At 43.9% G+C, this 24,941-nt stretch overlaps 1 protein-coding gene and 1 long non-coding RNA gene across 8 annotated transcripts in view; one reads left to right on the forward strand and one right to left on the reverse strand.

The window, feature by feature from the left end:
* Positions 1-9,803, reverse strand: part of LOC142466799 (uncharacterized) — a 303,033-nt gene extending 293,230 nt beyond the window's left edge. The window contains exon 1 of the long non-coding RNA XR_012788220.1: positions 9,776-9,803. This is a non-coding gene — a long non-coding RNA (uncharacterized LOC142466799). The remainder of the gene's footprint in view (positions 1-9,775) is intronic.
* Positions 9,804-14,264: 4,461 nt separating this feature from the next.
* Positions 14,265-24,941, forward strand: part of LOC142466796 (uncharacterized) — a 361,893-nt gene continuing 351,216 nt past the window's right edge. For 3 of the 7 annotated variants that reach the window (XM_075572225.1, XM_075572223.1, XM_075572224.1), the window contains exon 1: positions 14,330-14,538. The gene's annotated coding sequence lies outside the window, so the exon portion shown is untranslated. Of the gene's footprint in view, positions 14,539-24,200; positions 24,404-24,941 lie in introns of all 7 variants that reach the window. The other 4 variants (XM_075572218.1, XM_075572219.1, XR_012788219.1 and 1 more) reach the window with 3 other exon arrangements.

Below are 24,941 nucleotides of genomic sequence, written 5' to 3' on the forward strand. Positions count from 1 at the left end.
TCATCTCATGATAGTTATGTACATTATGATACTGATATGACTACACAACATATGATTTTTATGTACAAATGTAATCTATTTATCCTCACGCATTACTGCAGAAACATAGTATGTTGTATGTTAGGGAACTCAAAAGTTCTAAGTACACAGGCATGTACATTGTTATTACAACTATTTATGTTCACTTTCTCACACACATTTTCTGTTAAGGAACTGATGCTGTTAGTTACTCATAAATACAGAACATACAATAACTGTTTGTTCAATATTTACACATGTAAATGTACAACTGATGTTATTGTTATATATAGTTGCCCCTGGAGGACATGTGTCACCTGAGACGGAACAAGTGTCTTCACCTGGGTCATGCAGCTCAACACACCTAGAAGGTGGGTGTATGAGGTGGTGGCCATATATTATGTGCACTTCTATATGTTATGTTGTCATGTTCATTATTTGTTTTGCACATGTTATTTAAATAGGATTACTTAGTGTCAGTGAAAATTAAGTTTAAGACAACATGTATTGTGTTTGTGATGTTAAGTATCATGTAGGAGGTGTGAGTTTAGAACAACTTTTCATTCATTCTTATTTCATACTGAGTCCAAACATTATTCGTAAGTCAAGGTAGTTTTTAATGGGACGTTATAAAACGTATGGAAACATGTTTGTTGTTACTTATGACACAGTAGAATTACATAGTAACACAGCAGAGATTAACATGCCATTTAATAATGTGTACATTTATTTTTAGAACATGATGATGAAGATGATGATGATGATGCCGCCATAGACACAGAAATACAATCAAGTGAGCATGAAGAGGTTCCAATTGAAACAGTTTTACCGCCAAATCGTCCATCAACTACCACATACGATGCAATTGTAGCTTCTGAGGGAAAAATTGTGGAAGCAGAAAATCGTCGCCATTCTGATCTGATGACAGTGCTGGAAAGGATGATTGCACTGCAGGAAGAAACGATATCACAATTGTCACATCTCCACAGAGTCTTCATTGAAGTGCCTAAACAGTTGCAAAAAATCAACACCTCATTCGAAGCATTAGTTGTTCAGCAAACCCAAGCAAATTACTTGAGAATGACTAATGTACCACATTTCAACTTCAACACCTCACAGGCAGGATCTTTACATGCTGGTCATTTTTCACCACATGTATCTGATCTTCATTCCCCAGGTCCGAATGTTACCGGTCAAGTAGCAGACATTGCTGTGCAGGTTCCTGACGACATCCTACCGCTGCCATCTGTACAAAATCAGCAGCTGACACCTACAAAGGAGGCGACAAAAACAAAACAGCACAAGCAGTTACTACTGACCAGTTTTTGGACACAAACAAAAAAAGACACACATGAAACAGACCAACCATCACTTGTGCAGTGTCTACCAACTTGCTCACATGTGTCAGTGGGCACAAGCCCTGTCCGTGAACAGTCACTGGCCAAAAGCCCTGTCGGTGAACAGTCACTGCCCAAAAGCCCTGTAGGTGAGTCACTGCCCAAAAGCCCTGTAGGTGAGTCACTGGCCAAAAGCCCTGTAGGTGAGTCACTGCCCAAAAGCCCTGTAGGTGAGTCACTGCCCAAAAGCCCTGTAGTTGAGTCACTGGCCACAAGCCCTGCCCGTGAAGTGCCAGAGGCCACTCAAAGTGGCTCTGTTGTGGCTAAAGTTGTTGCAAAACGAAAAAGGAAAATCCAAGAGACAACAAGCAGGCCTGTTACTCGCTCTCAAAAGGAACAAAAAAAATAAATGTTATAATTCACTAAATATGTGTTTGGCCTTGTTTTGTTGACTTCAGATTATCTAATTAATATTGTATGTATGCTGAAGACTGTGTTGTTTCCAAACTTTCAAGTATGTTCTTGTACACGTGAAGTTTTGGAAATGTTAACACTCATAATTAATGAATAGTGTTATAAATATTGATGTATTAATCGTCTGTTCAGTAATGGTCCAGCAGGAGCCAGTTGCTATGTTTAGAGAAGCTGCCATTGACTTACCTGCAAAACATTGTATTTGGGTGTGTTACTTGATGTAATCATTGCATGTGCATATTATTCACATGCAATTAAAAACACACATCTATTTAACTGCAAACATCTTTATTGTCCGTGTACAGCAGGATTACAGTATGTGTAAAATATTACTTACCTTCGCCTTGCTTGGCCATTGTAATGTTGTCCTTTAATCATTTATGTGTTCTTGTTTCAAGAACATCTTTGAATGTATACTAATAAATATGTACTATGTATGGATAGATGTACACACACACACACACACACAGTGTGTGTATGTATGTATGTATATATAGTACTATCTAAACTGGTATAGATGTATTTACAAAAAACATACACTTCATGCTTCCTTGTGAAAACACACTATTTTAATAATACAGGCCTAATGTTTGAGAACTGAGCCTCTAACAGTATTGGGCTCAAACAAATGTTTATTATTTAATTCACTCATGTTTATCACCATTTAAATAGGTTTCATACAAGGCCTACTTACTGCCATCAATATGTTGTGTGTACTCCTGCATTATATATATATATATATATATATATATATATATATATATATATATATATATATATATATATATATATATATATATATATATATATATTATTGGTTTTAACACTACAGCCCTTCTAAATTTAAAACAAACATTTTTGGATGGTAAATCACATTTACCAGACAGGTCAATGCAATAGGCCATAAAAGTTTAAGCCTCATTATGTTAACCTTTAAATAAATTACACCAATATAAAAATCCCTCTTTACATATAAGCCCTTAAAAGTTGTAATATACACACACAGACATGTAAAGTTTGGTTTTACAGACATATTGTAATATATAACTATACATATATATATATATATATATATAACTATATATAGAACTATATATATATACTACAATATACATATAGTACAATATACACTTTATATATATATATATATATATATATATATATATATATATATATATATATATATATATATATTTATATTTATGAGAGAGATATATTTATATATATACACACGTACTTAAACTGATGCAGACAGGGAGTTAACCAGACTATCAAATACACACAGAAATTTATGAGGAAAAAAAACATTTCCTTTTGCAGGTGTGTGTGTATTTCATTATATGGCTGTGTAAGCACTATTTTCAGACAGTGCTCTATTTTATTTTTCCTGAACCCACAATGTTACTTAATTAAAAGTTTAGCAATGTTGTGAGAAAGGAGATAAAAAATGATACATGTTTGTCAGACAAACGGCTATCACAAACCACAAACGTTAAACCAATTATTTCTACATATCCAATTGGTGCTTCAAACAAGGAGTACAAGTTGATACTTTTTATGACCTTGAAAAGGAAACACAGCAAATTGTTAGCCATTGACCAGTTTCATTCTTATGAGCAAAGAACAGAGACCTTCAGACATCTTTTCTGTTAATCTGCAATGGCTGATGAATTCGTAAAGAATATGAATCCGCACAGAGGGTATAAATTCATGATAGCAGAAGCGATTTTGTCCACTTCCGGACACAAAGCGAACACACGTCAAATCTATGATTTGATTAGAGCCAAGTATCCTTATTACCAAGAACCTGGGCATGCGCGCAATTTTAAATCCTCAGTAAGATTCACTTTATCAACTAATGACTGTTTTGAACGTGTGCAGGATAAGCTAGAAGACAGGTATGGTTTCTTGAAGATTGCCAAGGAAAAACATTTCACCGTGAAAGAGAGCACACATATTGTGCTTAATGGCATATTTATTCCTAATGCCAATAGCAATGGATCCGCTACTACTGTTCCGTGTGAATCGATACCTGCTGCAATATCTGCACCCTCCATTCCTGAAACCCACATTGTACAAGAACATAACTATTATGATTATGTACCAAGCCTTTCAGCTGAAAATGCATTGGAATGGGTACCCGAAGAAATGAACCTACCTCCGGACCAATTGTTTGAAGAAAGCAGTGGCGATTCCTATGAGCGCTTCATGGAGGAGATGTGTGTCATACTGGATTCAGCGTTTGGGTCAAGCGTGGATGCAAAAGCCTTGCTTTTCTGGAGCGACCAGTTGCAGGCAGACGAAGAGTTAATTCTAGAAGAATGGTAAATATAACAATCGTTATGCGTTGACTCTGCGTTTAAATTTTTTTTTTTTTTGTAACCACCATTTTCACTTTCAATGCGTGGATACAGCGTAACATTGCAGACTGCATAACATGTAGCGATCACAAACAAATTGTTTCCTATTACAATATAGTAGAACCTGAAAGAGTAGTACACATTGCTGACGGAATAAATATACGTACTTTCCTATCCCTTTAAACATATTAGCAACATTTTACCATAACTCTAACACATACCTGTTTTGTTATCATGCAACATCTACAAACTAAAAAAACGGGTCCACCACGTATGACGTGGGACCCTTGTCATGGGCCAAGGCGTCCTTAAAAAGGATTACGGATGTAAGTCCCGCCCCCAAGCGACGTGCGCGCGTCAAAGCCTATTGGCTGTGTTGTTTTGTTATAGTTACGGTAACTGCACTGTGTCATACACTGGGGGCGTACACTGGGCGTTAGCCGAATGTTAATTGAGTGGGAGGAGTGTTAGCGTGCGTTTCACGCTGGCTTAACATGACGTCACACGTATTGCATTTGCGCATTGTGTTATCGGCCGTGCTTTCTGTCCAAACACGTCTGTTTAAAAAGAATACAGATGTACTCGTTTAGAACGAATGTAGTTTCGTCTTCATTGTATTTGAAATAAAGATTTTATGTTTACTGGTATTTTCAACATGTATTGAACGCACAACGTACGCATTGTTTTGCGCATGCGCTAACAGTTAGTCGACCCAAGCGTGAAGTGCGTGCGCACACTAAGATGTGCGCGCACATTTTTCAGTATACAGGCAACGTTCACTTCATATACATAGTTATGCCTGCTACTAATTTGATGAAAGATTACATACTGATGTACACTTGTACTTCTAACATATAAGTGACTGACGTGTGTATCTACACAATCATATAGAGCTGCGTAACGCGTTGTCACGGGTACATATATAGTAAGGTGCCATCTTTGACCATCATGTGTTTGCTGTATTTCAGAGATGTCGGGGAAGATACAATCGGATCAATGTATGATTTCAGAAGAGTCTACCTTTATATGAGATGATTGTGAGGAGGAGCCACCGACTACTATACTACATATGGAACTAATTTTATATTGCTTGCAGCGCTTATTAACAAACAATTAAAAATGTGATACACTTATGCCTATATTGCATAAGCACTTAATTAACATAATGATGTTGCAAAATAGTGCCTCGTGAATTTTTATTGAGTGTTCTTTAATGACTACTATCATTTTATGGCATGGTGTGTTTTATATATAACAACCATTCCCACTCTGCTAACACATTTGTGTATTCTATTGTGTAATGGAACGTATGTCTGTCGAAACTATGTAACAATAATAATAATAATAATATGAGCATGTTCATGTATAGCGCTGCTAGTTGTACGCAGCGCTTTACAGACACATTTTTCAGGCTGAGGTCCCTGGCCCGTGGAACTTACAATTTATTTTTTGCCGCCTGAGGCACAGGGAGATAAATTGACATGACCAAGGTCACAAGGAGCCGACACCGGGAATTGAACCAGACTCCCCTGCTTCAAACTCTCAGTGCCAGTGTGTGTCTTTACTCACTGAGCCACTCCTTCTCCCAATGTAAAGGACACTTACAACCAACTAGCCATTTCTTGTTAAAAATCTCTTGTTACATGGGTATGTTGATAAAATGGTTTGGGACTGTAGCAAATAATGTTATTGGCTACATGTTGTGGTCCCCTACAACGCATGATGTTCTGAATATTACATCAACATCATGTAATGAAGTACGTTTCTGTGTATATTTCATTTACCTAACTAACTATAGTTTACTGTGTTTATTAAACGTTATATAAATAAATAGTACAGTGAATATGATGATATAAGCTACCATAATAAACCTGCTGTTCTCATTTGTCGATGTTATACATGGATCCTACACAAATTGATACAGACACAAACAGTTGTCTTAAAAAGTGTGCCTACTGCACCGACACACTTTATTCGAGCAAATACCCAGTATGTACCTGGCAGATACCTGGAATGCGTCGCTCCTCACCTCTGACAAGCCCCGTTGCGTTTGCCTTCCCAGCCTGGGTTCATGCCTGGCTCACGGGCGGCTGATCAGTTAAATGATAATGATTAGGATTTAATAGGCTGCAATGCTTCGCGTGTCTACCAGATGGCATAAATTCATGAATTGTAATGCAGTATATATACAGCTAAACCCCGTTATAACGCGCCTCGCTATACCGCGAATTGGTTATAACGCGGTCTGAGCATGGCTCCCGAATTGAAAGCCTCCATTTTGCCGGCTTACCTGCATCTCAAATTTTCCATTTTGCCGCCTTACACTCTCCTCTTACAGCTCATCTCTCTCCTCTTCCTGCTGTCCACGTGCTCATCTCTCTGCCCGTCGTGTGCCATCGGGGGTTTTTTTTTTCAAACATTCAATTCAATGCTTTGATACCAATACCAATGCCTTGCCTCTTACCTCTACACCATAGGCTTGGTGTGACAATACAGAACCTATAAATATATTTATCCTCTACAACACAAGGTACACGTCAATGTAAAATCTTAAGTCTATTTCTAGCTGTCTATGACATCACACAGTTCTGTGGTCTAGTGGAAGAACTTCTTACCAACGTATGCAAGGGTCCTGGGTTCAATTCCTGTATGAAATAGTATAATTAACTTTTTTAATAAATTATTATTTTAATTATGTTGTATAATTTATAAATATATAATTCTTTATTATTCTTTATTAAATAATAATTATTCATTAATGATGTATTAATAATAATTCATTATTAATCATTCTTTATGATTAATTATGTATTATTAATAAGTATGATTATTAATTATTATTAACAGTTAATTAACTAATTAATAATTATTACTAAATACTTAATAATTATTAATACTTACTTATTAATTAAACGTATTAATACTTACTAATTATTAATAATTAGTAAGTATTAATAATTGTTATTAATAATTAAGTATTAATAATTACTTAATAATTATTAGCACCCAATTAGTAATAATAATTATTAATACTTAATTATTAACAACAATTATTAATACTTACTAATTATTAATAGTTATTAAGTATTAATAAGTTTTATTAATAATTAAGTATTAATAATTATTATTACTAATTGGGTATTAATAATTATTAGGTATTAGTAATACTTATTAATTAGTCAAAATTATTAATTGTTAATGATAATTAATAATCATACTTATTAATCATAATATAATTAATAATAATAGTATTATTAATTAATAATTATTAAAAAATAATTATTCATAATACTTAATACATAATTATTAATTAATTATTAATTAGTTAATTAACTGCTAATAATAATTAATCATCATACTTATTAATAATACATAATTAATCATAAAGAATGATTAATAATGAATTATTATTAATACATCATTATTGATTAATGAATAATTATTATTTAATAAAGAATAATAAAGAATTATATATTTATAAATTATACAACATAATTAAAATAATAATTTATTAAAAAAGTTAATTATACTATTTCATACAGGAATTGAACCCAGGACCCTTGCATACGTTGGTAAGAAGTTCTTCCACTAGACCACAGAACTGTGTGATGTCATAGACAGCTAGAAATTGACTTAAGATTTCACATTGACATGTACCGTGTGTTGTAGAGGATAAATATATTTATAGGTTCTGTCTTGTCACACCAAACCTATGGTGTAGAGGTAAGAAGCAAGGCATTGGTATCAGAAGGTCATTTCACATTGACATGTACCTTGTGTTGTAGAGGATAAATATATTTATAGGTTCTAATAAAAAAAAGAGAAAAGTTGCGCCAAAAAAGAGAATTAGCCTACTGTTCAATATATGACTCCTGTCCTTGGCACAAAGCAGTTCCGCAGCCTGAGTCTCTCAGAGGTGATTCACCAACCTCTGTGTGGATACTGGTAGAAAAAAAGGGGGGTCCTCCGGCGCGTTACTCTGCTTGTGGCTCCACGGCGTTTAAGGCATATAAGTGAGGGAGAGAAGAGAGGGGACCACAGTTTCCTCACCCTCAACAACACGCAGCTATATAAGGAGAAGAGTAGAAGAATTCAAGATATTAGATATTTTTGATGTAAGTGTGTCTCCTTTATGTAGCAGTATCGTTCAATCTCTATTGACCCCCCAACACCCCTACTCCCCCCCCTCCCTCCCTCCCCAATCAAACGAAGAGCTGTGTATAATCACTGTATTGGTCCCTTACTGTGGTCCCCTCTCTTCTCTCCCTCACTTATATGCCTTAAACGCCGTGGAGCCACAAGCAGAGTAACGCGCCGGAGGACCCCCCTTTTTTTATATTTATAGGTTCTGTCTTGTCACACCAAACCTATGGTGTAGAGGTAAGAAGCAAGGCATTGGTATCAGAAGGTCCCGAGTTCAATCCCTGCATGTGTTTTGTACAAAATGTATTAATGTTTAATTGTGTTTGTGTCTGTGTCTGGTAGTCAATAAAGCATTGAATTGAATGTTTGAAAAAAACAATGGCATACGACGGCGAGAGAGCAGAGAGATGAGCAGAGCAGAGAGATATGAGCACGTGGACAGCAGGAAGAGGAGAGCACTGGTAAGGCGGCAAAATGGAGGAGATTTAAATCTGTAATGAGGAAGCTCCAGAGCTAATGCCGGTGAAATTTTAACGCGACCCCGTTTGTAACGCGGTCTTTGGGTTGTGGACCCCAAGGACCGCGTTATAACGGGGTTTAGCTGTATATATACTGTGCAGTATTGCAGCCAGCGGGAATAAAATGCTTCAATCCCTGCCTGGAAAATACCTCAATGCACTCGGGCAGAAAACAGTCACAAACCTCAATACACCCGGGTATACCCGAATTCGTGGGACTAGCCGAGCACGAATAAAGTGTGTCGCCAGTGTATGCTAATGTGCACGTGATTGACGTTTATATTTAGAGAATACTTGATAATTATCATCATGATAATGATGAAGTGACGTGAATTACATTCCAAAAATATTACCAACATTCTAATTGTGGGAAATTATAAATGCTACATTACAGTAACATTTGGGACAAAATTGTGGTTTTGTTTACACTTTGCCACTTGTTACATGTAGGTCACATCCACACACGTGTGACTTATACATAAACATGTGTCAAATTTTAATTAATGTTGACTATTAATTTCTAGCATTAATAATCACCTACATTGCTAAATATAAGATGTACTACGCATTGTTGTGATTACAGGCATTCATGCATGGAGTGTTATGATCAGTCAATTGCATCCGTGATGAATGATCTCCCGTAAGTAAACAAATAAGTACAGTTATCCCCTTTTCTCCAAACACCTCTATATTACATTAATGGAATTTATAAGGGAACATACATAAAATGTGATGAAATGGGAGTAATCATTTTCTAATACAATGCACATGAAACCTCATTAGTAGCTAAATGCATGTACATGATACAGAAAGTACATGTATGTTACATTTTTCTTTAAACCAATATGTTGGGTTTTCACTTCAAATACTTATACGAATATTGTGGTAGGCACATCTTATGCCAGATGTCAGCAAATATACATACCATGATCAGTCATACTGGAGATATACAGTACCTATAATGCAATGGAACAATATATAAATTGCAAACATTGACATGCCATCTTCAGTACCGTAAGCAACACAGCAAAGTGTGTATTTGCTGTTCAATGTGCAACACCATGTATATTTAATGACATTCAAAATGTAAAGCAGCCTGGTGTACACATCATATGGATGTACATGTTACACTGCACCAATAACATTGTATGTAAGCATACTAGAATAATGAATGACTATTGGCATACTATGTGTATTGTCTTTGCATAAGGAACAACACAATGCTAAAATATTACTGCTTTGTTACCCCAGTTGTATTCACATACACACAACTAATGTACAATGGAAGAGGGATTATATAACCTGTGCAACAATAACATACCGGTGCCACATCCCTTTGTGCACACAGCAGAGAAAAGAAAGGTGTGCAACCCATATTCATCTGTGTCCTAACAGAAGGTTATATAAAAAAACATTATTGTTAATATAACATAATTAAACTATAAAAGTAGTACTAGGAACATATCTGTTTTCACTTACAAGAAAAAAATGAATTGATGAGATTCTGGCGTGTCTGGCCACCACTGGCTGTTTGTTCATTTTCAGCAGCTACATGGGTGGGATGCTCGTCTACCAAAGGCTCAGCTAGGTCTGATTGTACATTGTGCCTGAGTGCAACATTGTGCAAAATGCAACAGGCAAGGATAATATCAGACACTTTTTGAGGCTTGTATAGAAGAGCCCCACCAGTTCTGTCCAGACACCTAAATCTGGTCTTGAGTAGGCCAAATGTCCTCTCTATAACAGATCTTGTAGATATATGGGCTGCATTGTACCTCTCCTCTGCTTCAGTTTGAGGGTTTAGCACCGGAGTCAAGAGCCACGGCCTAATTCCGTATCCTGAGTCACCTATAATGAATGGAGCACAAATAAGCTGACATTAGTGATCAAATTCTACAATGCCAACATTCCTAAAGAAAAATGTGTTTTGTGTTAGAACATCTAAATCTGTACTCACCCAGCAGCCAACCATATTCAAAATGTCCCTCTTCGAACGCATGGAAGACTGAAGAGTTCCTCAGGATAGAGGAATCGTGACTGGAACCAGGGAATTTGGGTACCACATGCATTATCCTCATCATGGCATCACATACCACCTGTACATTGAGTGAATGGTAGTGCTTACGATTGCGGTACACATGCTCACTCTGACTAGGTGCAATCAAAGCAACATGTGTGCAATCAATTGCACCCAGCACAGATGGTATCCCTGCTATATTATAAAAGCCAGTCCTGACTTCCAGCCACTCTGTTGCCTCTGTAGGAAAATGAATATAATTCCTAGCGCGTCTATTGAGTGCATAGAGAAACTGGGTAAAGGCCCGCGAGAATGTAGATTGCGAGACCCCGCCCACTATGCCCACAGTTGTCTGGAATGACGCGGAAGCAAGATAATGTAATGAGCACAGCATTTTAACAAGCCCAGGGACTGCACGACCTCTGGCTGTGAAAAAATCTAAATCTCCCCTTATCTCCTCATAAAGAGATAAGATTGCTGCTGAACTGAAACGATAGCGACTTACTATCTCCTCCTCACTCATCCCATCTAACAGGGTTCTCTCCCTGTACACACGCGGACGAGGCACAACTTGTCTCCTCTGTCTTCTCCTCTGATCTCCTGTCCCTCGGCCTGTCCCTCTCCCTGTCCCTGTCGTATCCGCGTGCCTGTCCCTGTCACTGTCCCTCGGTCTGTCCCTCCCTTGCCCTATATCATTCTCTTGATCAGCAAGCATGTCATAGAAAAGAATGTTCCTCCGTCTCCTAAACAATCGCAACATTTTGAAATGAGTAGCAGTGAATGAGCAGGTAATGGGCGTCCTTTAAATAGGTATGTGATGATGTCAGGTGACATAGTAAAATGCAAGGTGTTACATTAACATAATAAAGTACTTCTGTGCCAAGCTGTGTGCAGTTGTTCTTAGAAGTATTTGTTGTGTGTATTCTGCAGGGAATGATGATATTTGCCAATGATGTCACGTGAAGCTTTGTACAAACATTGCTTGAAAATAAATAGTTGAATGTGCAATGCATGTAAAACTTCTGAACGCAACAGTCAGCCATGTAATTAGACAAAAAGGCTGAGATTGACGTGGGAAAAGTTTGCTGTAACATGTGTAATTAGCCATGTTATTGTCACATGTTGACAACAATGAATAGTCGTGTGCATATGCATGCATTTCTGTAATGAGGATAGTTGCTATAGAATGAGTTTACAAGGTGTCACAATGATTAATTACTGTACATGTGTGTATAAGTTAGGTTGAAGTGCTTGTAATGCAACGGTTATAATGTAAACATGCAATGTGATTGCGCGTCCAATAAGTGACGTCATGAAAATAGGGAGGACCAAACCTAGATGTAAACATGAGAATAAAGATGTACATGAACGTTTAAAGATGCGTCACACATTACAAGCATTGTGTAATGTAAAGGAACATGAATATACGGTGTATGTGTGACATGTGTGACATCATGTAAACAATTGTCGCTCAGTTCAGTAAAATTTGTGATATGATGTGAGGTTCTCCTTTAAGAGTTAAGTATAGGATTTTCCCTTGACACATCATCACATGATGAGTAATGTGACACGCAAATGATGAAAACATGTAAAAGTACAATGTTATGCAAATAATACACGTCAGCTGTGACACAATGCAGGGAATGCCCCCCACACTGTAATGCAAATCACGTTTGTATTGTGAGCAATGAAACGTAAACAGTACTATACTGTTATACGTCCCCGCTCCATTGACTTCCATTGATGTACAGAAGAGTTTTTTTTTCTAAGTGCCGTTCCGGCAGCCTTAGCGATCGTTCTCCCCTCCAACTTGCCAAGTTTAGTTGGCGGGAGAAATTGGCCATAACATCTCAATTTCGTAGTGCCGATCAGCCCCGATAAGCTGATTTTGGTACTTAAATCCAGCCGATTTAAAAAAGTGGCGATCAGTGGCGAAAACAGGCTTATCGGCAGCCGACTGGCCATAACAAAATTATCGGCTACGAAAACTGGCGAAATCAAGCACTTATCGGCGCTTACTGAATCTCAAACCCAATTTTGGCTATAAAATGCCGAAAAAACCCTTATCAACGCTTACTGCATGAGGCCCATAGTTCTAGTTATGCACCTCAAATTCGGCCACTGCATCAAATACAAGTTATTGTATTTTTTGTCGCAGCTGAAGCTTTGACAATTTTTCCAAACTCTTAAAAAATTCCAATTCTTCATTGGTTGTCTGCATCATGGCTTGCATCAATCCAAATTTATTTTCTTCGATTTGCACCATTTTTCGCTTCAAATCGGTGTTGGGATGCTGTTTCTTTGCTGTAGGTTCCAGCGTTGATACAGAAGCAACTGGCTTTACAGTACATGGATCATCGTCCACGAAAGACAACTCCAGGAAGGGCTCATCATGGCTTCCGGGTTCTTCCAAATTAGATGTCGTTTTCGCCGGCAGCATTTGCTCTTTCAGAAAACTCATTAGTTCAAAATATGGCCACGTCGATGGGCCTTCACCGATGCTTGGTCCAGGGTCCCCTGAACGTGGTGGGTTGAACTTCTTCAGCTCCCGCCGGTACCCGTCATGAAGGTTTTTCCACTTCCCTTTTGCAATTGATGCTACAAAAAAGAAATAAAAAAACATGCCATCAATTTTCATATAAAATACAATTGATAAAACATGCATTTGTTATACTATGGATACTATGGATTACTGGCACATGAATACGCAGAAAGGGGGGGAAAATACATAAGTACAGGCGTATGGATACGCTTTTAGGGGGGAATGCAAATACACATGTATACGCAGAAAGGGTGGGGAAAATACATTGATACAGCCCCATAAAAACCAATACTTACGTGATGTGTTCAGTAGCTGCGCTATCTTTTTCTAGAGCTTATCGTGGACATTTCTGTCACGATAAGTTCAGGAACATTGGTTCCACAATGGATCTCTGAGGGAGACCTCATTGATCAAGTCTTCAATAAGTGCTGGATCCATCACAGCACAACTCACAGCACACAAGTCAAAGCACAAATCAAAGCAAAAGGCACACAAAAAAATAATCACAAAACTTTTACTTACATGTTTCCATTTTTCTGCTTCACTTACCTCTGATTAGTTGTTGGCCGCCCACGTGACTTATTCAGCGCGGTCTGGAAACAGTTTTCCTGTTGGCTGAAATTGCTGCCGCATCAGCACGCCTGTGGACGCTCGCGGGAGCCCCCTCTAAAGACATCCTCATGGAGGATGCAGGGGCTCAGTGCGGAGCGTCCGCACGGCTCAGCGCAGCTTCTCCTGCTATGGACGCGGCCTTAGTTGTGTTACAGCCTCAGGGTTTATGTCATATCCAGGTTACCTCCTTCATATCAACATTGGCCAAAAGGGAGGAACTGAAGCAGCTTTACTGAAACATATTAAGGACCAAGAGGAGTATACACATCTACATGCAGCAGAAACTATCTTTCCCTAGCACAGTGCCTGGGAAATGTTACTGTCTTGTTTCTAATCTGCACAGTATGTGACACGTGATCTGTTTTGAAGTCTAAAACTACAACTCCCATAATCCCCTTAGTGTGAGCATGCGCAGTAGGACACAGAGCTGTGACCCGGATGTAGTCAGTGTCTCCACTTCCGGGAAAGAGAAGATGAAGAAATACAGTGGTGCAGGAAGCACACAGGAGCCTTTTCTGTAAGTAACTTACTTTGTATTCAAAGCATCAGAGCAGGTATATGCAAACACGTGGCGTTTCAGGACAGACACGTCCTCTCCTCAGACCATACACCTTACTGCAATAGTGACACTAACAAGTATATACACCCCTAGGGGTTACACAATCCCTCATTCCCATCACCTGTGTTTACAGCCGGGCAGCCACTGCAGCCTCAGTACTTCTTGGTTACTGTCTGACGTTATCGCAGCGTCATATGACGACACGGCGCCAAGCAACCTGGAAAACCAATAACAAAATAGAGTCACTCAGGGACAGCTCAGCACACTTACTGAACTGTGGAGAAGTCAAAGTACTTAAGTAACAGTAAATTGAAGCAACATGTGTGCACTATATTGGTGCCATAAAGGATATTTAATGACTATAAATTAGTCTGAAGAGCTGGGAGCTGCCATGCTGATATTTTCTTTCTTAGATTAGTTTTCTGTCAAAACGAAGGGGTTAAAGCTAAAAAGGAGCAAGTTAAAAGATGGTTCAATGTTATGAGCTTACAGTCAAAAGCAGCATTATTACACACATTTATCTGGGCATAAGATAACAAGGCAAACTACAAACCATAAGGGATATATAGATTAAAACGGGTGAGCAAACTTCTTGAGCTGCGCCACCTGCCGGGGAGCCGCAGCGTTTGCGCCCACCCTCTACAAGTACTCGGCGTAAAATGATTTTGTAGGTCATGTGACGGCACGTGACTCCGCGATGCCATGGCGCCGCATCGCCAACGACCCGACCGAGACCAGGTAAGGGAGTTACCGAGGCCTCAAGCCTCCCCCGCCATTTAATTTAAATTTCGTGGGGAAGAGCACAGGGCCCCTGTAGCTGCCACGCCCCCCCATACAAATCTCCCCCCCCCCCCCAGTTTGCACACTGCTGGATTAAAATACATAACTCCAATTATAGATAGTGGAGGCACAGAGGATAGATCATAAGTGTTATCTAGTAGCTTATTAATAATAATTGAGTAGACTTAAGTGGGATAAACAGAATAGTAGAATCCATAGCAGTCATGGGCCAGAGTGACAGAGGTTTAAATCTGTATCTCTGATATATCCTCCCACATATATCTGGATTAATAGTAGAGGCTGACCTTACCCCAGGAACCAGTTTAGTTAAAGTCACAATACTTACTGCGACAGGGAGATTCTGTTGCCGGAGAAGCCCCATGAGACAGGACCAGGGCTCGGGAGCGAGCACATGTCAGGGGAACACATATGAATATAAATATATGTTCCACTGACTGCATTACACAGGGATTTAGTGACCCCTCTAGCAGAATCTTCGCCGATTGATCACAGGAGAACGGATCGATGGGCAACTTATCTAATCACTTGTCGGTGTTTGCATTGCATTGATGCGCATATCGAAGGGAAACATATTTTATTTATTTTTTAAAGGCAGCTTGAACTTCTTTAAATCCAACCTAGCGGCGGGAAAACAGGAAATCACTTGGAGTACAAGACTTCCTTGAAAAGGATGAAATCACCATTTAACCCTTTGGATGCCCTTTTGATTTAGCTGCTATGTCACCGCGTCTGGCCCCTTGAAGTTCTTTCAAATCTAAGGCTGTCTCACATTTTAATCTGGTCTGTAACTGTTTCATACGCTCATAATATATATTTTCTTTAACTGTGCTCGCAATGTCTTGTATATAATGTATACCCTGTTCATTTATGTAACTGTATTTGTAGCCATGTATTATTTGTTTTACTCTGTGCCCAGGACATACTTGAAAACGAGAAGTAACTCTCAATGTATTACTTCCCGGTAAAATATTTTATAAATAAATAAGTAATAGCTACGTCATAGTTATCCTGCTGGTTTTCCTAGGGGAGATGACATTCTGTGCTCCTGTGCAGGGCAGGACGGATCTATCACTACGTGGGATAGAAGGGAGGGGGTCTCCCCGTCCGTTCTGTCATCAGTGAGGGAGCGATCATGTGACCCCTCTGTCACTCAAAGGGTTAAAATAACTGACTTATTTGTGTGTTGTGAAAGAAATCCTGTTCTGTATTTCTCCAGGAACATTAATGTGTCTGACTAATGAGGGCATTATAATTACATTGTTTTCTATGGAAGTGTTATGTTTTTTTGTTTGCTAAAAGGGTTTTTTAACTTGCCAATTCGCAGCATTTAACTATTAAATATGCCATTGTTGTTGGTTGTGTGGGAGTCTGTCCTGCCCTCCGTATGCAGAGCAGCCAACTGATAACGTCAGACACTGGGGCAGCGCTTGAGGGAGCTCCGCTTGGCCACAGAATTGACCTGTGCAGGGGGATATTGTTGACTTACCTCACCTGCAACTCCGGTCTGGGACCCGCTCACCTCGGCTGCTCCTGCGTGCCACCGTCTTGGGATAGTCAGGAAACAATGGAGGATTCGGTGCAACTGCGCATGTCTGAGTCAGAGAGGCTCCTGGGATGCTTCAACAAACTTTATTGGTAGACACACAAGGGCTAACACCGCATTCTCCCCCTCAGGGAGCATCCCAGGAGCCTCTCTGACTCAGACATGCGCAGTTGCGCCGAATCCTCCATTGTTTCCTGCCATTGTTGTTGGTTCATGTTCTTCCTAGGAGGGACTGCCCCTTTAAATACCATTTTCCTACTCTGCTTCAGTTTAAATAAATCCTGAGATTACAAACCCATAAGAGTTTGTACAATCAGCCTTTTCTCCTTGCTAGCTATCCTAAGCGCGCCTTTTCCTCTCACCTCACACAGGTCTTTCCCCGTCTTAGGAACGCAGGGCCACACTTTTTTCGAAGCCAGAGGCAGCTGCTGACATTATGGATAACTTTGGTTGCTGTCACCTACACTACTTTACCTAGTTTACTGGGCAGCTAATGCCAAATCTATATTCTCCAGACTATTACTCTATGACAATTACCATCACTTATTGTCTTTCCAAATCCTCGCAAAACCTCCTGAAACTACTGAAGAAACAGAAATATTCATTTTATTTAACCCCCAAACAGCTCCTCAAGAGAAGAGTTAGGCCTGGGACATAGTGATTAAATCAGTGCGGAGGCGCGCTGAGGCTCAGGGAAAGCGGTGCTTTCCCTGGCCTTACACAGCACGCCGTCCGTGGGCGTGTCGGGGGCGGGCCAGTGACGTCACAGAGCTGGTTCGCCCTCATTGGGCGAACCGCTCACGTGACCGGCCCTGCGCTCCGGCGAGCGCCATATTTGAAAACTTCGTGAGACACGCTTCCCCAAGCGTGCGGACGCATGCGCGAGCCTCTGCTAAATCCGCTCTCATTGCGGCTGCAGGGGCTCAGTGCCGAGTGTGAGCACGGCTCAGCCTTGCTCACACCACTATGTCCGAGGCCTTAGGCTAAGGCCCCGCTCCTTTAGTCAGCACTCCCGCACTGCAGACAGGCGGGGCGCTGACAGACACAGACCGCGATATGCGGTCTGTATAGGGTGACCAGATTTTGAAAATGAAAAACCGGGACACATTTTTTTTTTTTACATAACAGTTTATTTATTGTAGTACACTTATACTTTACTACCATTAGTCCTTGTTACGTGCCCCCTCTTCACAATTTCTAAGGCTAAGGCCCCGCTCCCTCAGTCAGCGCGCCCGCACTGCAGACAGGCGGGGCGCTGACAGATACAGACCGCGAAATGCGGTCTGTAGGGAGCGGGAGCCGGGGCTAGAGTGGGAGGGGGGGGGCGTGGTTTAAGCGGAGGGACCCGCTACCCCCCCCCCTCCTCGGGCTCGGGAGTTGCTGCGGGCTCACACGCTGACACTCATGCACACATACACGCATGCACACACATACACACACACATACACAGGCAGGCACTCACGCACTCAGGCACACACATACACACACACAGACAGGCACTCACGCTGCTTTCCCTCCACACTCCTCCCCGCTCCCCGAAGCCTCCCCTCCTCCCGAAGCCTCCCCTCCTCATTGGCTCACAGCCACACCACGTGACGCGTCGACGCAAGGGATTACAATTCTCTTGAATCCCCTAGCGGCTGACGAGTCACAGCGTGTAGTGAGCTGTGCAGCCAGGGGGGACCGGGACCGGCTCAGGAGGATTCCCCTGCTGGTGGGGAACGCTCATGTGGCCGCCCGTGCCGCCGGGCGCAGCGGGGTACCAGGCCTGAAGCAGCAATCCCGCCTGGGATCTTACCTGATCCGCAGTCCCTCAAGGTACTATACTGGAGGGGAGGTGTTTCCTACCTGTCTTCCGATGTCTCCCGCGTGAAACTTGAGTCAGATCTGGAAGAAAGCAGGGTAGGTTACTTCAGTGTAGGTATACGGCAGTTAAGATAAGACAGGGAGGGTGAGGGAGACAGGGAGGGAGAGAGAGGGAGACATGGAGGGAGAGAGAGGGAGACAGGGAGGGACAGGGAGAGAGAGGGATGGAGAGGGAGACAGGGAGGGAGAGAGAGACGGAGGGAGATACAGGGAGGGAGAGAGAGAGAGGGAGACGGGGAGAGAGAGAGAGGGAGACGGGGAGAGAGAGAGAGGGAGACGGGGAGAGAGGGAGACGGGGAGAGAGAGAGAGGGAGACGGGGAGAGAGAGAGAGGGTGACGGGGAGAGAGAGAGAGGGGGAGAGAGAGAGAGGGAGACAGGGGGAGAGAGAGAGAGGGTGACGGGGAGAGGGTGACAGGGGGAGAGAGAGGGAGACAGGGGGAGAGAGAGGGAGACGGGGGGAGAGAGAGGGAGACGGGGAGAGAGAGGGAGACGGGGAGAGAGAGAGAGGGAGACGGGGAGAGAGAGAGAGGGAGACGGGGAGAGAGAGAGAGGGAGACGGGGAGAGAGAGAGAGGGAGACGGGGAGAGAGAGAGAGGGAGACGGGGAGAGAGAGAGAGGGAGACGGGGAGAGAGAGAGAGGGAGACGGGGAGAGAGAGAGAGGGAGACGGGGAGAGAGAGAGAGGGAGACGGGGAGAGAGAGAGGGAGACGGGGAGAGAGAGAGAGGGAGACGGGGAGAGAGAGAGAGGGAGACGGGGAGAGAGAGAGAGGGAGACGGGGAGAGAGAGACGGGGAGAGAGAGAGAGAGACGGGGAGAGAGAGACAGGGAGAGAGAGGGAGGGAGACAGGGGGAGAGAGAGAGGGAGATAGGGGGAGAGAGAGGGAGACGGGGAGAGAGAGGGGGAGAGAGAGAGGGAGGGAGACGGGGGGAGAGACGGGGGGAGAGACAGGGAGGGAGAGGGAGAGACAGGGAGGGAGGGAGAGGGAGAGACAGGGAGGGAGGGAGAGGGAGAGACAGGGAGAGGGAGAGACAGGGAGGGGGAGAGACAGGGAGGGGGAGAGACAGGGAGAGGGAGAGACAGGGAGGGGGAGAGAGAAAGGGAGGGGGAGAGAGAAAGGGAGGGGGAGAGAGAAAGGGAGGGGGAGAGAGAAAGGGAGGGGGAGAGAGAAAGGGAGGGGGGAGAGAGACAGAGGGAGGGAGAGAGAGACAGAGAGAGGGAGACAGGGAGGGTGAGGGAGACACACCCACTGATACACACACACACACACACACACACACACTGACACACCCACCCACCCCACTGATACACACCCCCACCCACTGATACCCACACCCACTGATACACACACCCACCCACTGATACACACACATACACACACACTGATACACACACATACACACCCACTGATACACACCCACTGACACACACACCCAACCCACTGATACACACCCCAACCCCCAGATACACACCCCAACCCCCACCCCCACCCACTGATACCCACAACCACTGATACCCACACCCACCCACTGATACCCACTGATACACACACACCCACTGACGCCCACTGATACACACACACACACTCTCTGATATACACACACACCCACTGATACACACACACCAACTGATACACACCCACCCACTGATACACACACACACACACACCCACTGATACACACACACCCACTGATACACACAAACACACTGATACACACACACACACACACACACTGATACACACACACACACACTGATACACACACACACACTGATACACACCCACACACTGATACACACCCACACACACTGATACACACATACACACCAACTGATACACACACACACACACACCCACTGATACACACACCCACTGATACACACACACACACACACACACTGATACACACACACACACACACACTGATACACACACACACACACTGATACACACACACACACTGATACACACTGACACACACACACACACACACACACACACACACACACACACACACACACACACACACACACACACACACACACACACACACACACACACACACACACACACACACACACACTGATACACACACACACACACACACACTGATACACACACACACACACACACACACTGATACACACACACACACTGATACACACACACACACACACACACACACACTGATACACACACACTGATACACACACACACACACACACTGATACAAACACACACACACTGACACACTGACACACTGACACACACCCACCCACTGACACACACCCACCCACTGACACACACACACACACACAGTGATACACAACCACCCACTGATACAAACACACACACACACACACACACACACACACACACACACACACACACACACACACACACACACACACACACACACACACACACACACACACACACACACACACACACACACACTAATACACCCCCACACACCCCCACTGATGCACACACACACACCCACTGATGCAGACACACACCCACTGATGCACACCCACACACCCACTGATGCACACACACACATCCACTGATACACATACACCCACACCCACTGATACACATATACACACATCCACTGATACACACACACACCCACTGATACACACACACACACCCACTGATACACACACACTGATACACACCCACACCCACTGATACACACACACACACACACACACACACACTGATATACACACACACACCCACTGATACACACACAGATTTACCCCGCCAGCCCCTGCACCGCCCGCGCATCGCGCAGCCACCACTGTCCGCCCCCGAGCCCATCTCCCACACCAAGTGGACGGGGGGAAGTGAGCGCCTGGGGGCAAAGGTGGGAGCGCCGGGGGGCAAAGGTGGGAGCGCCGGGGGGCAAAGGTGGGAGCGCCGGGGGGCAAAGGTGGGAGCGCCGGGGGGCAAAGTTTCGAGCGCCGGGGGGCAAAGTTTCGAGCGCCGGGGGGCAAAGTTTCGAGCGCTGGGGGGCAAAGGTTGGAGCGCCGGGGGGCAAAGGTTGGAGCGCCAGGGGGCAAAGGTTCGAGCACCGGGGGGCAAAGGTTCGAGCGCCGGGGGGCAAAGGTTCGAGCGCCGGGGGGCAAAGGTTCGAGCGCCGGGGGGCAAAGGTACGAGCGCCGGGGGGCAAAGGTACGAGCGCCGGGGGGCAAAGGCAGGCGCACCCCCGCTACCACCTCCTATTACCCCCCCGCTACCACCTCCTATTACCCCCCCTTGGCTGGGACCGGGGACAGAAGGGGGACACTCACCGCACACAGATGAGCCGGGAGCGGGAAGGCAGTCAGTCACGTGTGCGCTGCACAAAGCGGAAGCCCCGCCCCCGGCTTCCTCTGACATGCCTGCGACGGTGCGACCAATCCCCTGCGGGCCGGCCGGCATTCTAAGTCCCGCCCCCGGCATCATCATTCATCCAATCCCATGCGGGCCGGCCGGCATTCTAAGTCCCGCCCCCAGCATTCTCCATCATTCAGTCCCCCCGGCAGCATTCACACACACACATAGAAAATACTTACCGGCCGCCGCATTCTCCTCACCGCCGCTGCCCCGCAATACCGGGACCAGGGAAAAAAACCGGGACGACTTAAAACCGGGACAGGACACAAAAAAACGGGACTGTCCCGGTAAAACCGGTACGAATGGTCACCCTATATATATCACACACAAAAGAGAGTCGCTCACACTATATATCAAAAAAGGCTAAACCACACATAGAAAATACTTACCGGCCACCGCATTCTCCTCACCGCCGCTGCCCCGCAATACCGGGACCAGGGAAAACAACCGGGACAAAAACCGGGACGACTTAAAACCGGGACAGGACACAAAAAAACGGGACTGTCCCGGTAAAACCGGTACGAATGGTCACCCTAGGTCTGTAGGGAGCGGGAGCCGGAGCGAGAGGGGGCGGGAGTGGGAGGCTTGAGCGGGAGGGGGGGCGTGGCTTGAGCGGAGGGACCAGCTACTCTTCCCCCCCACCCTCCCTCCACGGGCTCGGGCTGGAGCTGCTGATGGTTTTTAATCAAAAGCAACACACACACGCAGACACACACGCGCGCACTGCTTTCCCTCCACATTCCTCCCCGCTCCCCGAAGCCTCTCCTCCTTCGGAAGCCTCCCCTCCTCATTGGCTCACAGCCACACCACGTGACGCGTCGAAGCTAGGGATCACAATTCTCTTGTATCCCCTAGCGGCTGACGCGTCACAGCGTATAGTGAGCTGTGCAGCCAGGGGGGACCGGGACCGGCTCGAGAGGATTCCCCTGCTGGTGGGGAACTCTCGTGTGGCCGCCGGGCGCAGCGGGTCCCAGCCCTTACCCGTCTCACATGGTTTCTCTTACTGTGTTTCTATTGCTGTTTGTGTTCTGTATCCCCCTTCCTCCCACACCCTTTATTTGCCTCCCAGGTACTGATCTGCAGGGGGTTATTTTTCCTTATCCACTTTGCCTCCTCTGTTTACCAAACACTAGATTCACTAAAGAACAATAGCCTCAATTGCACTTTAACAGCCACTCATGTAAATGGCAATGAGCATGTGATCACAGCAGCTCTTTGCACCTCTCCCCTCACTCCTGTTTCTCCTCACAGCTTTGTTCAGCACCATTGCTGCTTGTATGTTGCCTTAGGCCTCGGACATGGTCAAAAAGACCGTGCTAAGTCACGCTCAGCCGTGCTGAAGTAAAACATTATCCCCATCAGTGCGGCTTTAGACGGCGCTTCCGCACGCGTGATGCAGTCCGTGACGTGGCAGTCAATGGCAGTCCGTGACGTGGCGCCCTATCCCCGCCTCCAGGCCCGCTCCCACCCGGCACACAAGCGCTCTCGCTGACGCTCTTGCAGGGACACGAAAAATCTCCTGCTTGAGCAGAAGAGCATGAGCGTCAGCGCTGCTCAGCGCTCTTCACTACACTATCTCCCAGGCCTTAGGCTACAGCCCCAGTGGTCACTGCTGAACACGAGTCTGACTGCCTGGCAAAACATGCACGGGTCAAATCCACAATCTGTGGAGCGATGGGATGCGCGCGTGGAGGGGTAGCGGGAGGCGTGGCCATGAACTACCTCTTCGGTGAGGCGTCGCCATGACAACGCACGTCAAATGATGCCGAAGGGTCAAATGGCAACGCGTCACATGACATCACATGACGCCGCGAAGCTCCGAGCCGGTATGGGAAGGGGGCCGCAAACAGAAAAGTTTTGCGCACCTCTGGTATATACATTGCTCTCCATTAACTTCTGTTCACCTCAAAAGCTGTAGAGAAGTAAGAAAAGACAAGTCATATTATTAACAACTTGTATCTTTTTTCAGCTCTTCCTTTATAAAATAGACATTACTTTGAGATCTCACTAACTCTCCCAATTTTAGGTTTGCAAATTGTGTGAGAAACGAGGAAGAACAGAACCTTGTGGCGTTGCAGGACCACAGGAAAATCTACTACAGAACCTGCACAGACCTCCCCCCACACACAGAGCTCCTGGTCTGGTATTGTGATGAATATGGGAAAGAGCTTGGTATCAAGAGGTTACGCTGTGGAAAAGTAACGCGCCTGGTTAAACGCACATTACAAGGTAATCAGGAATATGTGTGTTACGTGTTTTTTACATCTCTATTATCTTATTACTGATGTTAAATTACAAATAGTGATAGATCTGCATACACCATTACGGGTCAACTAGAACTTAATATCACTAAACCTGACTTGAGTCAAAGGGACAGATACATCAAGCTGTGGTAACCAAAAATACCATATTACCGCCTGTAAAAAAGTGCCTCATTAAATACAATGAATCAGCGTAGCAGCTCCAAAAATAAAGCCCTTTTTATCGGACCGTTAAAAGCATCAGATCCGACACAAAACAGGCATAATATCACATTTTCAAGTAAAAACTGCCATACATCAAGTTCCAATATTTATCAGAACGGGATGAACGGCAGAAATACCGCAAATATTTTATCACCTACTTCAGGCTGGCGTTAGCCCTGTCTTTCCTATGTATATAATGGCCAATATACTGCCCATTATATATTTATTTATAAAATATTTTGCCAGGAAGTAATACATTGAGAGTTACCTTTCGTTTTCAAGTATGTTCTGGGCACAGAGTT

This window comes from Ascaphus truei, chromosome 15, assembly GCF_040206685.1.
Source record: "Ascaphus truei isolate aAscTru1 chromosome 15, aAscTru1.hap1, whole genome shotgun sequence".
NCBI classification, from domain to species: domain Eukaryota; kingdom Metazoa; phylum Chordata; class Amphibia; order Anura; family Ascaphidae; genus Ascaphus; species Ascaphus truei.